Source organism: Lissotriton vulgaris, unplaced genomic scaffold, assembly GCF_964263255.1.
Source record: "Lissotriton vulgaris unplaced genomic scaffold, aLisVul1.2 SCAFFOLD_2761, whole genome shotgun sequence".
Taxonomy (NCBI): domain Eukaryota; kingdom Metazoa; phylum Chordata; class Amphibia; order Caudata; family Salamandridae; genus Lissotriton; species Lissotriton vulgaris.
This window is the reverse complement of record NW_028250062.1, coordinates 30,107-48,209: the sequence shown is the minus strand read 5'-3', so window position 1 is coordinate 48,209 and position 18,103 is coordinate 30,107. Positions and strand designations below refer to the sequence as shown.

Below are 18,103 nucleotides of genomic sequence, written 5' to 3'. Positions count from 1 at the left end.
AACTCGGGTCTCCCGGTTCACCAACAGCCCAGCTCCCCCACACCCCTTTGTTCCTGTGGAGGTAAGCCCACACCTAGGGGGATGCTCGGACGCTCTAGATCTAAGTAGAGAATGACAGAAAGGGTGTGATATGTGTGGTCACTAACCTAGACTTTTGCTTGTGATTTATTTTTATAGAATTACACGCTCCCCGAGATCTGACTGAAGCCAATTTTTAGAACAAGGTAGGAGGCTTTTTTTGTTTGGCGAGGCGCCAACGTAGGGTGTTTGGAAATTTTACTTATGATGTTAAGGATGTTGTTTGTATCCTCTTTCAGGTTATCTTCTGGTCCTGATGAGAACCAGACAAAAGGGTCCGGTTTGAAACGCGTCGACCTTGTCTTGTTTTGGTTTGACCTACGTCACAAGCCAGCTGTATTTTGCAAAATTTCTGTGATAATGAATAATCCAAATATTAGGGGCAGGTCAATATTGTTAATCATTTTCAAGGCTGCCGCCTATCAGTTCTTCAATTCATAATGTAACAATTGTTTTAATACAATCACGTAGGTCCCATTACATTTTCCAAGTGTTTTCCTGTGTTTGTGTATGTAAGTTTGTGTGAAGAGGACTAAGTTTTGAGTGAGGTAGTGAATGTGAAAGAGGGTGTGTGTAGTGATTTTTATAGCACTGTGATCTGTTCATCTACGTCTGTTCTTGTTATATTTTCACATTTCTGTCGCACATATTTAACAATTTTCTTGTATGTTCTTTTGTTCAAAAATTTGAAAATAAAAATTAAATTTGATGGATTAACTCAATCACAGGACTAAAAATTTAAGTTTCTAGTCTGTTGGTCAAGTTGTTGAGTTTATTAGTCTCAGTACTGGCACTTGTTTTGGTTTATTAGTAATTTAGACTCTGCCTTACTGAGGAGAGTCAAAGCCCTTGGTTGGTAGGTGGCCTTCTTAATTGTGGCATCCATTTTGTTGGCTTAGTAATTCCTCCATCCTCTGCTGCTCATCTTTTCCCCTGCCTGTGCTGTCTATTTTAGTTGACTTCCTAACTCAGCTAAACGCAATGTGCATGCTAAGAGTTTGTAGCTGCCAGAACACCTGGTCTCAGACTCACCTGTCAATCATTTTGTGCTGTTATAAACAGTTCTGTTCCCCCTCCCACTTTGCTGACTAAGGGGCAGATGTAGGTAAAAAGATATTTACAAGTTCTTAATAGCGATTTTTACCGAATTGCTATTAAAAACTCACAAACCGATATATAGATAAAACATCGCAAATAGTTTGCGATTCGGTAATAATCGCAAACTCCATTCCAAATCGGTATTACCGAATCAGAATTTACAAAATCGGAATTTTAAACAAACGTAAATTAGCGGATCTGCCATTCAGGTGCACCCTGATGACATCACACACAGGAAGGGACCACACCCATGCTGTTTCACTGTGCCTGAGGCTGTGGGAGAGGCAGAGAGCAGGAGCACACACCCAGGAGCGGCACAGGAGTTACCAGGCAGAAACCAAACCCCAGGATGGACACACCGGAGAAGGGAAAGGAGCCTGCAGGAGCATGAATTTAGCGGGAAGGAGTTGGAGGTTTTAATTGAAGAGGTGGTAAAGACTCACAACCAGTAGTTTGGGAAGAAATCTCTGCATGTTCCAGAATCCCAGAAAAGAAAGATCTGGCTAGAAATACAAGGCAAAATTAATGCCATTGGTGTCACTCAGCGCTCTACTGACAAGTTGACGAAGCTCTGGTATGACCTCTGCTCCCGTGCGAAGGAGAGGGTGGCTGACAGGCTAAAACAGGCAAAGAAGACAGGTGGCGGACCATCCACTGTGCCTGCAACCACACCCCTGGATAAATTGGTGGAGTCAACCCTCCAGCCTGAGACCATCAGTGGCATAGGAGACATGGACAGCTCAGCCAGAGGCAACAGCAGAAAAGGTAAGATGCATGCACAGCATAGTGTGACCCCCCAAACCTCCAGGAGCAAGTACAAATTCAACTCCAGTCCACATTTTGCAATCAACCAGCAATGAATCATGGGATATGTAGTCCCCAAACCCATACAGCATACCAGTGAGTGAACTGAACACAAGTGCAGGGGCCCCACATCAGTCAATAAGCATGCAGGGGACTGTTAGTGTGAATAGCAACTCATGTAATTTAATGTAACACAAATGCTGCAATGCAAGTCAGTAAATGGACATTCTGTATCCACAGGTGAACCTGCACCCCAGACTGCTGAGAGGGAGACAAAAGAGGCACCTAGGGAACACCATATCCAGGGGAAGAGACCCTGTCACCTGCAGATGTCACACCACCACCACCACCCAGACTCAGGAGGTACACAGTGGGTAGCCTGCAGGAGATGGAGGTGTCAGAGGAGGAGAGCACGGGAGCCCCACAGACCATGCATGAAGAGGCAGCACAGTCTCCTGAGACACAGTCACCCATGCAGCATAGCCACACCAGTGGTCCCCGACTCAGACCAAGGGCACACAGTTCAGATGCACAGGGTGATGGATCCAGTGTCTTCGCAGGTCTTGAGGGCACCATGGTGAAGTTGCAGCGGCTGCAAGGGAAGACAATGTGATCAATACAACGTCAGATGGTGTCCATGAACAAGAACCTTAAGGACATTATGGAGAGCATCAATGGTCTGAACAATACTGTTGCAGAGGGCATGCAGGACATGGCTGAGGCAGTAAGGCTGTTGTGCAGCAATATGGACAGTGAACGTGGGGCAAGGCACAGGGAAAAACAGCACATGGAGGGGTACACAAAGGCGGTGAACTGCCTATGTAATGCCACCTCTGTCCTCCGCAGACGCACAGTGGCCATACAGTTGGAAATGGCCCACTGCAGCCAGGATGTCACTAGGGGGTTGGTGTATGTCACCACTGTGGTAGAATTGCTCCAGACAGCCACCATCGCTGCCACAGGGTCTGCGGATGGTGTTGACAGTGAGGAGGTCACCAGCAGCAGCCGCATTACACCACCCGTTGTTGAGCCCAGGAGGCGTAGTGCAAGGCAAAGGCCAGCAGCAGGACAGTCCTCTAGGGAGGGCAGTGTGCAAACTTGAACGGGGTACTGCAGTGCTTGGCCCCAGGAAATGAGTACATGCTGCTGCTGACATTCGCAGATGTGTGAGGGAACCCATGTAACCCACTGATAGGGGATGACAATGAATATGCAGTGTATTAATGCCATGCTGGGCTACTGAAGACACTTAGAGGCCAATATGGTGAGGTGGTGTGCATTCCTATTACACAATTGTAATTAATCGCTTTGTCTCATTACTTAGTTACTAGAAATAGTTGTGTGTGATCTCAGCCCATCTGTGTCTCCCATCTGCCGCTCTTAAAACACCTGCTGCGCGGTGCAGTGGCCGTGGACATCCCATATCCTCTGAGTCAGAATCAGTGATTTCAACTGGGGTTCCCTTCTTTGTGGCCAGGTTGTGTAGCATGGCACAGGTCGCAATGATTTTGCAGCATATCTCGGGCGGTACTGCCTTGCACCTCCACTCTTGTGGAGGAAGCGGAACATGCTCTTCAGGAGTCCAAATGTCTGCTCCACTACATTCCGCGTGGACTTATGGGCAGCATTGTATCTCTTCTCACTTGGGGTTGAGGGGTTGAGGAATGGGGTGAGTATGAATGCACGCATCGCAAAGGCACTGTCACTGAAGTGGAAAAGGATAGAACATCAATCGCAGGCAACAACACATACAACCAAGGTATACATCAGGGCGTGTCACATGCATTTACCTAGCAGGTATCCTTCTCCCAATTCACCCCCAGCCAGACATGTATAGATTCCACTGTGACTGAAGATCTAGGAGTCATGCGTGCTCCCTGGGAATTTCGCCACTATATCAGTTATGATGTGAGACACATCACAAATCACCTGAACGTTGATCAAATGATATGATTTCCTGTTCCGATATATATATACTCAGTAGCAGAGGGGGGGAAGATTGCGATATGTGTCCCATCAATGCACCCTATGACATGTGGGAACTTGGCCATCTGATGAAAATCCATCTTGGTCTTATGCAGTTCCATTTGCGTTGTGGGAAACCGGATGTAATGATGCATTCTTTGAAGCATGGCATTCAGGAAGTTGTTGAAAAAGCGTGACAGGCAACTTTGTGAGACATCTCCAACCACAGCTATCACCCCCTGATAACTACCTGATGCAAGTAGGTGGAGGAAACAGAGGACCTGCACATGCTGTGGAATTGTGTGCGCCCTGAGTGTCTGCTGCTCCAGGAAGGGGGTGCAGGTCATGTATGAGGTCTAGGATGGTAGTGGGTTGAAGCCTGTACCTCTCATGTATTTCTTTTTCTGTGAGTTGAAAAAGGGTGATGGGCACTCTGTATATGCGTTCCTGTCGCCTCCTCATCCTATGTGCTGCAGCTTGTATCCTCCTCCACCTTGCAATGACATAGAGGGCCGCCATTGAATTGAGACTGATCCATTCTGGGGCTGTTTATATGCAGTGTATCTGGTTACCACCTGCTTTGAGTTGGTGGTAATTTGCGATTCACAAATAGCAATTTTACGGGAAATCACTATTTGCGATTTTTCTTACACAGGTCTGTGATTTTTTTGCAATTTCGTAGTTTGCGAGGCCCTAATTTTGAGTCGATGGCTCAAATTCGCAAAATAAGGAATCGCTAATTGGTTTCGCTTTTTTTAGCGATTCCTTATTATGCGCTTGCCTTTTTCCCTCTCTACATTTCACATGGGTCTTTTGCGATTACAAACATTGAATTTCAGCGTTTGCAATTGCAATTTCTCTTCCTACATCTGGCCCTAAGTGATCTCCCATCTGCCCATGTTTGTTGGTAACTATTCCTGTGTAGGCCTGTACGTTCTATTTGTATCCAAATTCTTACCAGTGCAGAAAAAGCTGTATATAAGGCCTGTGTTCTGTGACTTCAATGTACTACCTCAGGAAGCACTTGATGGTGCTGTGTGGACGTGGTCCCACTCATGAGTGATTAAGAAACTTGTTATTTGAATTCCAGCTTCAGTGCCAATCTCTATTTTGTTGGTCTATGGACCCGTGGACAAGATAAGAGTGACCCCTGCACCGGTGTGCTCATTAAAAGGCACATTTTTCCACACGACCAGTCAGCCCAAAGCAGAGGAAGACCCCGGGATGCAGTGCAGGGGAGAGACCTCCCTCAGTCCCCCGCCGCACTCCTGCACAGATCGGCTGCCCGCAAGTGGGCGGTGCAGCGGAAACAGCCTGTATCTCTTCCTAGTCAGGCGGCGCTGAAATGAGTGAGAGGCTGGCTGTCCTAGTCTTCGGGGCATGCCATCTCTTCGGCACGGTGGCTTCCCACAGGAGGGGCTTCACAGGGGGTTCCCAACCGGCCAGAAGCAATATCTGCAGGCAGGTAGATGGTGCCTGGGGATCGCACCTCTCCCCAGGGATGTGGACTTCGTGGTCCTCCTTGATGGAGGGGGGGGGGTCGTACTGGAGGGATTCCAGCCCAGGAAGACTATCAGTATGCAGATGAATGCAGATGTATCCCCTGTAACACCCAGCCCTTCCTGTGTTGTGGCTGTCTACAGAGTATGCACAAAGGTTAGTTGTCACCCAGCCCAGACGTGTATTGGAGACAGGCTGCAAAGCACAAAGAGTTATAAGCACAGTGAAATGTCCACTTCTAAAAGTGTCATTTCTAAAATAGTAATGTAAAATCCAACTACACCATTAAGTAGGATTTATCAGTGCCATTCTAAACATTCCAAACATGTCAACACCACTCCTTTCTGATCAAGATTTACCACTTAAAAGTATATAATTCCCAATGCTAACCTATGAGAGGAGTAGGCCTCACAGCAGTGAAAAACAAAATAGGCTGTTTGCCACTACCAGGACATGCCAAACATAAAGGTACATGCCATACTGTACACATCCTACCTTTTACTTGCACAGCACCCTACACTTTGGGCTACCTAGGGCCTACCTTAGGGGTGATCTAAGTGTAATGCAAGGGGAGTTTAAGGCTTGGGAAGTAGTTTTAATTGTCAAGTCAAAGTGGCAGTAAACTGCACACACAGGCTCTGGAGTGGCAGGCCAGATTTGAAAAGCTACTTATGTGGGTGACACAATCAGTGCTGCAAGCCCACTAGCAGCATTAAATTTACAGGCCCTGGGTATGTGGTATACCACTTTACAAGGGACTTATAAGTACATCAAGTATGCCAAACAGGTGTAATCCAAGCATACAATGTCTAGGGGGAGAACACATGCACTTTAGCACTGGTTAGCAGTGATAAAGTGCCCAGAGTCCTAAAATCAACAAAGGAGGGTCAGAAAAATAGGAGGAAGTCAAAATGTATGGGGATAATCCTGTAGAAAGGGCCAGGACCAACACCCTATTAAAGCCCAAGGAGGTATTTTGTTTGTCAGATAGGCAAATACATATAGGTAAAAAGAGGGTGACCTTCGAGAAAGGTGGGCGAGTTAACATGTGCAATAGGTCCACCAAACAAGGGCTGGACACAATCTGAATATGGTTCAATGTACTTTTCTTTTTCACTTCATTCTAATAGTTAACAGCTCAATCCCTCCTGAACAAGCTTGTTCCCAATGGTGCAGGGGTGTCTAGCAGCAAGGCAGTTAACTGAAAAATGAATGCCGTACTGGTAAATTCACTAAAATATGCATGTACACAAGTGTAATGTATGGTAACAAAATTTACCTTTGAGAAGAATTCTGCAAGGGAAGCAGAGCTCAGCACTGATGAGCTGCCCACATCTGACTATCAATAAAGGTGAGAGTGGACTCTTTACTTCAGCCACTGACGAGACGACTGGAAAAGCTTTTTTGTCTGCATAGTTGTCAACATCTTATTCGCTTGGCCTGGTCTGATTCCAGGTGTCCCCAGACTTTGACTGTCCCAGGGCCAGTCAACACTTCTCCAATCCGAGGAATCTAGTACAGGTGTCGTGCCAATGGGAGAGTTCTGCTACTGTGCAGTGAGCCTATGTAATATTAAAAAGCCAGTCATTTGATCAATGACAGGTAGAGACTCTGAGATAGTCAGCTTAGTTGTCCAGGGAGGGCAATATTGAGACACTGCTACTGCGGAGCAGTGAGGAGCTGCTGGGCCGGTATGACACCTCTTTCTATCATGGTGTCCATAGCAACTGTATCAACCGCTGCAACAATGAGCTGCCAAATAACACTGAAAGCAGTGCTTAATTTGTAAAAACATAAGTTCAAGGGCCCTCGTCAGGAGGCCATTGCAACTTGAACCACCTATTGCTGCTGCCAGCGAGCCAATGACAGCATTAACACAACTACTAACCATTGCACTCCCTACAAATGTGACAAATCATGCTTTTGCAGGCTTCCACAGCTATGACAGTGACCTGTGCTGTAGTTATTAGTCATTTTTAATCTATATTAAATTAGTAAATAACTGTTGTTGAGCTCATTTCTAAATTAGACAAACAGCATCACCATGTGACAAACTAACTTAATGCCGCTGTTGACAATTAAGTGTTGGTGCTGAGAACCGGAAACGACCAGCTCAAATTAAGCACTTACTAAAGCAGTCAGTAGAGTATCACTGCAAGGCGCTGGGAGACTGTCGGCATTCAGCCTACAATAAATCCTGTTTTCCTTACAATCTCGAGGCCTTGCGGTGATATGACAAAAAAGAACAAATGTGTTATTCTGACTCGAGATGCGTGGCACCTTGCAGGGGTGGGCCAACAGTGCTGGTCAAGGCAGGATGCTTCGAAATGGTGAGGCAGAAGTTCTAACTAAATCGCACCATCCTCCATGAGGTCACATCCAGCTGCTGATCATATATTTCTGGCAAATCAAATTTTTTTAACATTCCGGTTTCACAAGGAGAGTTCATGTAAGCTCTAGCAGCAATATGTTTGTGTTTGTATTTGTCAGACAAGTGAGATGTATGACACATGATCATGACCACTGTAAATATGGGTTATAGGGAGGGTTCAAATCATGTTGCAGGATTGACTAAATTATGCAGCAAGAAAAGCATGTGTGTCAATTTACCAAACACCTAGGAGTAGCGGGATTGATATCACAGTGCTTTTGACCTTAAACAGGCCCACAGGAAGTGACATCATATGACACTTTACCTTGGACAAGTAAGCCAGACCTTTTCTAGAAGGTTTCTTCCCCTGTGAGAGAAAAAGTTGAAAATAATGGGGTGGAATAGTGCACAATTTTTACATACATTTGCTAAAATGATATAGGCGCTGAAATGCCACTCATAAAATATTCAAATCCTTTTATGGTGTGCTTATCCATGAGGAGAGGATGTGGTGTTACGGCGAGAGCTGCTGACTTTGGAACTGGGAAACCAGGTTCGAGACTCAGCATCTGCTCAACACCCTGTGATTCTGGGCAAATTTTTTAATCTGTTTGTGCCCAAAACAAAAATATGAATGTGACCTAGTTTAATGTAACTGATGCTCAATTAAAGCACTCCAATACCTATGGGTCGAGTCTGCGCTATATAAATCCGCATAGTAAAATAAAAAGCCAATGGAACCTGACATTTTTTACCCCATTTGTTTCAAAATTTTGCAATTAATACTCTCCTTAAAGCATAGGTGAACCTTATGTAAAGAAGTTACCTCAGCATGTCAGGGCCAGCATTTTTTCATGGTTGCCACCCTCCCAAATTCCATTGTGCTAACACCAGAACTTTGTCACTAGTGCCCAAAAGCCACGAATTTCCTCAAGTGTGCTGTTTCTTTTTTAAGGGTACCCTACATGCCACGAATTACCTCTCATATGCCATTAGCAGTATATTACCATTGGAGCCCTTTATGCCATGAATTACCCCCAATGGGCCAGTATTTTGTCACAGCTGTTTGTCATGAATGTATGACGTTACTACGCATACATTTACAACGCAGGACTTTACATTGGGTTTGTTACAACACAAGTTGTTACAACGACTTGCGCTGGAGGGCGCTGGACTTAGGAATAGTATGATTTACTATTCCAACTCCAGTCTACATAGAGTAGGGAAGATGTTGGAATAGTAAATCATACTATTCGTTAGGTTAGAGCGCCATCCAGCGCAAGTCGTTGTAACGACTTGCATTGTAATTCCCCCGATGTAAAGGCATTGCGATGCAATGCCCGCGTTGTGAAGGATGTTTCCCATTTGTTCTGCTACGAATTGCTGCTCATATGCCAGTACCAATATTTCGCCCTGGGAGTGTCTATAAGACAATAATTACCTTCAGTATGCCAGGGCCAATCAAAAGATTGCACGCATAATATCACATTCTCAATCACACTCGCGCTCATTCTCTCACTCCTTCATTCTCGCTAATACTTTCTTACACCCCCTTAAACTCATTATTATTCATTCTTTTTTTTTTTAAAACAAATTTTATTGACAGATCACATTGAAATCGCAGAGTTCTGTTCCCCAGAGGCAACTGCCAACCAATTGAATATACATAACGCATTGCAATCCATAGTGTTTCGACATCCAAAAATAAGTATAAACTGTATGCAGTTAACCACCCTCCTTCCGCCCCCCCCCCCCCCAACACCCCACCCACCCCCAACCCTCTCGGATCCCTCCCCCCCGGCACGGTTCCATACGATGTCAACAATTTGTATACACATAGTCATTGGCACAGCACGCTCAAACATCCAGTACTGGGTCCTGTTCCAGCGGAGGCTCAAGCCAGATACCCCTGAAATCAGCCCAACGTTTCCAGATTTTATTATGTTTCCGAGGGCAACCCCGGGCAAGAAATATAGGCTTCTCCATTGCCATACAAAAATCAAGCCCCCTCTTCCACGCCACCAACGTCGGAGCCCTCGGGTCCTTCATGCCTTCGCTACATCTCTTTTTGCAACTGTGAGACCCAGTAACAACAAATGCCTCTTATAGAGGTTACCCCCCACTCCATCCAACACATGCAGTAATCCCAGGCGCGGCGTGCGGTGGAGCACCCATCCAAGGACCTCATCCAGGCCATTCCAGAACCTGTCTAAGTGGCCACAACACCACACTGTGTGAAAGAAAGTACCCTCCTCACAGCCAGACCTGGTACAGATCGGGGATGCAATGAGGCTCACCTGCCACACCCTCCGCCGAGTGAAGTATACCCTGTACAAGTATTTAAATTGGATCAACCTCAGGCGGACAGAGATGGCCGCTCCTCTGGGGCCTGCCAGTGCCTCATTCCAGTCCTCCTCTTCTAGCTCTCCCACATCAGCCTCCCAGGTCACCTTTAGTTTCTGCAAATCGGAAGAGCGATGTATAGTCAGGGATTGATATATTCGTGATATTTTTTTGGTCTCAATGTCCCCCATAAACACCCGAGCCTCCAGCGGACTAAATTTGGGGAGAGATGTCAATCCCTCTATATATGGGGTAATGGCATGTCGGAATTGTAAATAGCGGAAGAACTGAGTGCGGGGCATATGGTATTCTACACTCAAGTCCTGGAATGACTTGAGCGACGTCCCTGCCATGACATCTCCCAGTCTAGAGATTCCGATATCATCCCACCCCGCAAAGCCCTGGAGGGCTGCCAGGTCGGGGAGGCGCCCATTTCGCCAGAGAGGAGTTTCTTCAGTCAAGGTCTGCCACCACCCCATTCGCCACAGGACTTGCCGCAAAACATCAAATACTACCGTTGTCCATGACGGCAGTGCTTTACGCCTCTGTGTTGCATATAGCAACTAAGCATGGGCGAATTTTGCGAATTTGCGAACTCGCAATCCGCAAAATCCGCGAATTCTCGCAAATTTGCTTTTTTTTTTGTGTTCGCGTGGGTTTCTGCCAGTTCGCGAGGGTTTTGTACAATTTCGCAAACGCGAACTTACCTGTCGGGTCGCAAGTTTTGCGAACTTGTTGTTTCTACGTGTCCAGCCTGTTTGGGACACTCTTCTTCATCACTGCCACTCTCTGTCACCACTGCCACTCTCTGACTACTCATGCCACCCTCTGGCCCACCCATGCCACCCTCTGTTTCATCACAGCACCCTCTGGTTGTCCAGTGTACATTATTGTGGCAAAGCAAAGCACACCTTCCCTGCCTCAAGTGACCTGAATTAATTTGGGGCTGATTAATGTGTCACAGAATATTTTTTTTGCTGGCACCTGCTTCCTTAGTGCTTCCTGATTAGTGATCTTTTGCACTTGCTAAGTGCTTTCATTGTTGCAAAATTAGTTACAACACCTGCTCTGCCCCAACTGACAATAATGAATTAGGGGCTGATTAATGTGTCACTGGATTTGAACTTCCAGCCTGGCTCCTGCTTGTCTCCCTTAGCTGTAATTCAGGACCTTTGTGGCATATGTGTAACTATTCTGAGGGTCAGAGCAGGGTCACATAATAGTTGCAAGTAGGCAACTGAACTCTGGAGGGGCCCCTCAGGAAGCACTACAGGAAATGGCTACTAATGATGAGCTTGAACTTTTGAACCTGGTAAGTAGTTTCAGTTTTGCTAAGATCGTATTTCTGCAATTTAGCGCTTATTCGCGGGGCGCGAAGTTGAACTGGGAAGCCGCGAACTCACGCGAACAGTGCGAGCAAGCCATAAAATCCGCTGCTCGCGGATTTGCGGATTTTGCGGGAAATTCACGAATCTCGCGGATTGCGAATTTACCGAAAATCCGCAAAATCCGCGAGCGGAACGGATTTTCCGCCCATACTTAATAGCAACGTATGAAGCGTGTGGGGCTCCATAAGGGACCGGTCCAGCGCATAGGCCGGGTCCCCCTGTCTCCATACCACCATTCATTCAGTACGAGGAGATGCGAGGCCTGATAATTTGAGCGAACATCAGAGGTCGCCAAACCCTCACTATATGTCGATCGGAAGCATGTGCGAAGTGCTACCCGGATCGCGCCGTTCGCCCATAGGAATTGTCCCAGAGTCGAGCCTACTTGCTTAAACCACGAGGGTGAGATAGGATAGGGATGATTTTGCAACTGATAAAGCAGTCTAGGCAGGGCCACCATTTTTAAAATGGCCGACCTACCATAGATCGTCAGTGGCATGCGGGACCATACTTTGATATCAGCCCGGGTGCGCTCCCAAACTGGTGCCACATTGCACTCCCAGCATACCGCAGGGATCTCAGACAGGAACACCCCAAGGTATTTAATGCCACCTACTGCGATCTGAATGGCGGACGCCCAGTCTCCAACTGCCAGGCCATCCCCCAGCACCCAAAGGGTAGACTTGCGCGGGGTAACATACAGGCCCGACGTTTCACCGAAAATTTGTAGGATACGCATAAGGCGGGGTCCCAACCTATTAAGGTCCGTTAAGAAAAACAGGACATCATCCGCATAGAGTGCGATTCTATCTGACAGACCGCGCTCCCACTCAAACCCCCGCATCTGCGCATCGATTCGGACCCACGCAGCTAACGGCTCCATGGCCAAGGTGAATAAGTAGGGTGAGAGGGGGCCTGGTCCCCCTCCCTATAGCAAAACTCGGGGACGACACCCCCGCAACGCGAACTGAGGCCGTCAGATCTGTGTATAGCAGCCGCACATAGGACACGAACACGGGTCCCAGATTCAGTCGGGGCAGGAGCGAGAATAGATATGTCCAGCTAAGCGAATTAAAACGCCCTGTCCATGTCGGCCAGGAAAAGAGCCGCCCGCTCCCAGTGGAGCGCATCGCCGCCACCGCAACATGCGCACGCCTAATGTTATGCCGCGTCGCCCGACGGGGCATGAATCCAGCCTGGTCTGGGTGTACGAGATCAGTAATATACGGCAGCAACCGATTGGCCAACGCCTTGGCCAAAACCTTGGCCTCCACGTTCAATAGAGAGATCGGACGATACGAAGCATGTTGCTCCGGAGGCACCAGGTTTGTGAAATACCACAACCTCAGCATGCCTCCAATCTGGGGGTAGGCTACCGCGCTCCCTAGCCTCCTCCACCACCGCTCTATAGCGGGCCCCAAGTTGTAGGTGGAATTTCTTAAAAAATTCGCTGGGAAAGCCGCTGGGGCCTTACAAGTGTTTAACTCCTTCAAAGCAGCTCCCAATTCATCCTCCGTCAGCGGAAGATCGAGGCGGTCCCGAGCCTCATCCAAGACTGCTCGCGGCGGCAGATCGGCTATAAATTTGTCAACCAAATCCGCGGAGATGCACTCACTTGGGGCATATAGATCAGCATAGTATGTTGCAAAGCTCTCCGCCAGCGCTCTAGGTTTGGTGATCAGGAATCCAGATCTATCTACAACCCTCGGGAGGGTCCGAGCCTGAGTCAGGCCCTGACACAGTCTATGGAGCATCATCCCTGATTTATCCCCCATTGGTATATACGACTGCGGGTCGCCATCCACATTTGTCGTGCCTCATCTAATAATAATAACGAGACGTAAGACTGCTGAGCAAACAACAACTGCCCCACAGTCTGGCCTCCACCCTCCAGACCGCTGCGCCTCTCCAAGTCCCTAATCTCAGCCTCGGCCCGATCTAGGTCTTCCCTACGCTTCCTCTTAGCCGTCGCACACCAAGCGATGTCTATGCCCCGCAATGTGGGCTTCATGGCCTCCCATAAAGTCGTCTGGTCCGCCACCGTCCCCACATTCTCCGCCATATAATGAGCAATGGCCTCCCTCATGTGTATTTGATAGTCTACCAGTTGCAGGTGCCATACGGAGAGACGCCACCGAAAAGGCTGTCGCCGCTGGTCCAGGCGAATAGTAACGGTCATTGGGGAATGATCCGACAGCCCACGCGGCAGTATATCCTCGGACTCTACCCTGCCCTGAGTCGCCGTAGGGACAAATATATAGTCCAGTCTAGAGAAGGATTTATGGACTGCAGAAAGGAAGGTATATCCACGCCTTGAACCATGGATGTGTCTCCAAGTGTCCACCCAGCCCAAGTTCCTGATCATATCACCCAGCTTGGTACCACCGGCTGCCACCGTCCCCCCCAGGCCTGTACCTATCTCGAGCACTGTCCACTACATCATTCCAGTCACCACCCACCACTGCTAGGACATCTGGGATATCTGCCCACACTGCTATTATCTTTTCCACCAGGGACCACTGTAACGGGGGCGGGGCGTAGACACAACCAAACACAACCGTCTCCTCCCCAAGGGTACCCTGGACAAATATGTATCGACCCTGCACATCCACCCATTGAGCGGTATGAACGTATGGAACCCTACAATGTATAAGAATGGCCACTCCTCTGGAGCCCCTAGCAAAGCCAGCATGAAAGACCTAGGTATAACCATAGCGTTGGAGGCTAAGGATTTTGTTACCTAAAATATGAGTCTCCTGTAGCATTACCACATCCGCCCCGCTCGCTTGGCCTCCTTCAAGACCGCCCCCGCGTAATCTTGTCCAATACTCCCCTCACATTCCAACTGAGGACACGAAGTGTGCCACTGGGCCCAGCGGCCCCATTATCCGGGCTCGACATCAACAACCTCTCGTATCAACAATCCACCGTGCGCGCCATGTATACACACACTCAACCACCACTGTGACATCCCTAGGACCGTGCATCCCCCCCCACTTCAACATCAAACATTCCCCCATGACCCTTACCCCCTCCCCCCCATACCTCAAAAAACAATGAAGTACCTGTCGCGGTGTAGCAGTCTCCACCCCCAACTCGAGGTCGACGACCCTCCACCCCAATGGATCCCCAGAACACTACCCATCCCCTCAACCGTACCCAACTACCCCCCCCCCAAAGAAATTAACTGTTTTGAACTTGGGGAATGCGCCAGCTCTTAACCCCTTTAGTGCTGCCGTCGGCAAACGGTCGTCGCGAGCACTACCTTGCCAGTGCTGCGCACGTCCGTTGGCCGACGCGACCGTACCCGTTTCTTCGAACGTTCAGCACTGGCGCAGAACGTTCGAAGCAACAAAGGGGTTAATACAACCCCCCCGCACATGTGCCCCACATCAACATTATCACTCTAGTTCAAGTGTCGCAGATGGTCGCTCCTTGTAGCCTCAGGAGCACACAGCATACAGACCCCCTTCCAAGTGGTCCACACTGATGTATAATTGCGCACACGTTCCATCACATATAGGTCCACCGTTCAAGGAACTGCTGTTGGGGGATCGGGGGCAGCCGCCTTCCCATTCACCGCCCCCCCGGAGGCAGATCGTCTCCAAGATCTGGATCTCCAGTTGCTCTTGCTCCGAGACCGTCGGGGGTTCTGCGTTGGTACACCACTGGACGAGGAATCTGAGTCTCGGCCCGGCGGAGTATGCGCCCTTACTTTTACTGTCTCGTCCGTCCAGTGGAACACCTTCTCTGGGGTGTCGAAGAACAGTGTGCGGGACTGGTAGACCACCCGCAGGCGGGCCGGATACAGCAAGGCATATGGGAGCTTGAGATCACGCAGGCGTGCCTTGACCGCTGTAAAGGACTGTCTCTGTTGCTGCACTAGCCTGGTGTAGTCAGGAAAAATCAGGATTTTCTGGTTCTCGCACATGAGAGACTCCTTCGCCCGCGCCTGCCGCAGGATAGCGTCCCGATTGTGATAATTTAGTAGCCTGGCTATCACTGGCCTGGGGCGAGATCCGACTGGCGGCTTTTGCATAAGTGCTCTATGCGCCCTTTCAATCACAAAACAGCGTGAGAGGGAATATGGCGGGAGCCAGCTCTCCAGCCACCGGGTTAAGAAGTTCTCCATATTGTCCTTCTCGCAGCCCTCCGGGAACCGAAGCCCTCAAGTGGGGTGGAACTGATCGGGCCTGCACCAGTTTAGAGAGGTGTGAGACCATGACCCTTACCCCCTCCCCCCCATACCTCAAAAAACAATGAAGTACCTGTCGCGGTGTAGCAGTCTCCACCCCCAACTCGAGGTCGACGACCCTCCACCCCAATGGATCCCCAGAACACTACCCATCCCCTCAACCGTACCCAACTACCCCCCCCCCAAAGAAATTAACTGTTTTGAACTTGGGGAATGCGCCAGCTCTTAACCCCTTTAGTGCTGCCGTCGGCAAACGGTCGTCGCGAGCACTACCTTGCCAGTGCTGCGCACGTCCGTTGGCCGACGCGACCGTACCCGTTTCTTCGAACGTTCAGCACTGGCGCAGAACGTTCGAAGCAACAAAGGGGTTAATACAACCCCCCCGCACATGTGCCCCACATCAACATTATCACTCTAGTTCAAGTGTCACAGATGGTCGCTCCTTGTAGCCTCAGGAGCACACAGCATACAGACCCCCTTCCAAGTGGTCCACACTGATGTATAATTGCGCACACGTTCCATCACATATAGGTCCACCGTTCAAGGAACTGCTGTTGGGGGATCGGGGGCAGCCGCCTTCCCATTCACCGCCCCCCCGGAGGCAGATCGTCTCCTAGATCTGGATCTCCAGTTGCTCTTGCTCCGAGACCGTCGGGGGTTCTGCGTTGGTACACCACTGGACGAGGAATCTGAGTCTCGGCCCGGCGGAGTATGCGCCCTTACTTTTACTGTCTCGTCCGTCCAGTGGAACACCTTCTCTGGGGTGTCGAAGAACAGTGTGCGGGACTGGTAGACCACCCGCAGGCGGGCCGGATACAGCAAGGCATATGGGAGCTTGAGATCACGCAGGCGTGCCTTGACCGCTGTAAAGGACTGTCTCTGTTGCTGCACTAGCCTGGTGTAGTCAGGAAAAATCAGGATTTTCTGGTTCTCGCACATGAGAGACTCCTTCGCCCGCGCCTGCCGCAGGATAGCGTCCCGATTGTGATAATTTAGTAGCCTGGCTATCACTGGCCTGGGGCGAGATCCGACTGGCGGCTTTTGCATAAGTGCTCTATGCGCCCTTTCAATCACAAAACAGCGTGAGAGGGAATATGGCGGGAGCCAGCTCTCCAGCCACCGGGTTAAGAAGTTCTCCATATTGTCCTTCTCGCAGCCCTCCGGGAACCGAAGCCCTCAAGTGGGGTGGAACTGATCGGGCCTGCACCAGTTTAGAGAGGTGTGAGACCAAGGGCTACCATGTACGCTCAAATTTAGCATCAGTGTGGGCTAGTTTGCGGGAAAGAAGCTCCATTGCCATGACATGCCACAGACGAGTAAGCCCTACCGTGGAGGGCGGGGTGTAGGCCTTCTTCCAATGGAGCGCAATAACTTGTTTCGCTGCTGTGAGCATGTGGAAGATCAGGCGCCAGTCCTGAGGTGTCATAGCTTTAAGTGCCCTCGGGCGGAGCCCTATGATCGTTATCCCCGGGTAATTCAGCAGAGGGAAGCCCGACCCCTCCTTAATGTGGCTCAGGATCTCTTTCCAGAAGATGGTGATAAGATGGGTAAAACCACCATATATGCAAAAAGGAGCCCTGGGAAGCCTGACAGCGCCAGCATAGGGGTGCGAAGCCCGGGAACATCTTTTGGAGTCAAAGAGGGGTATAATACAAGCGTGTCATAATATTGTATGCCGATTCCTGCTGCATAATGCTCTTAAAAATGCGTGGAATATCTCGCAATAGCTGTTACCATTGGTCAGGGGGAATGTCTTTCTCGAGGTCTGTCTGCCAAACTGCATTGGTAAGTATGGGGAGGCCCTATATGTGCGTGTTGGAGAACTTTATAGGTCTTGAAATCAGCCCTCGGGAGCCATCAAACAATCGGACTAAAGTTTCAAACAGGGTAAGTTGCCGTGTTGCGCCTTCCGTGTAAGCAGGGGTGTGAAGCCAGTGATGAATGTGAAAATATTTTAGGCGTGTTGTTCTAGGTAGATGGAAGTCCGTCCTATATTGCTCAAAGGATTTGGATTGTCCTGCTTCGAAAAGCTGCTGTATGACTCTGCATTCACCAGCAGCCCAGGCGAGGAAAGGGGCAGGGGATAGGAACGGTGGAAACTCCTGGTTACGCGCTAGGGGTGTGTTGGGGGAGGGGAAGGTGGTTAAGCCCAGAGACTGACATGAAGTTTTAACACACTACGTGAAAGTACTTGAAGCTCGCGAAATATGGTCAGCTCCTATACCGATATTTACAGCATCAAAATTCCTAACCAAACAAGCAAAGATAATGTCGTCTAACAATCACGCAGTAACCTTGAAAAATCTATGTCATGGAAGTTGTGCGTCAAAACTTCATAATAGCGGGGGCCTGTCACACTAC

The 18,103-nt window shown here is 49.1% G+C and overlaps 1 protein-coding gene across 1 annotated transcript in view; it reads right to left on the bottom strand.

Annotated features, from left to right (window-relative positions):
- Positions 1–2,142: 2,142 nt before the first annotated feature.
- Positions 2,143–18,103, bottom strand: part of LOC147663383 (sterile alpha motif domain-containing protein 9-like) — a 42,029-nt gene continuing 26,068 nt past the window's right edge. Inside the window, exon 2 of the transcript XR_015305344.1 lies at positions 2,143–2,572. The gene's annotated coding sequence lies outside the window, so the exon portion shown is untranslated. The remainder of the gene's footprint in view (positions 2,573–18,103) is intronic.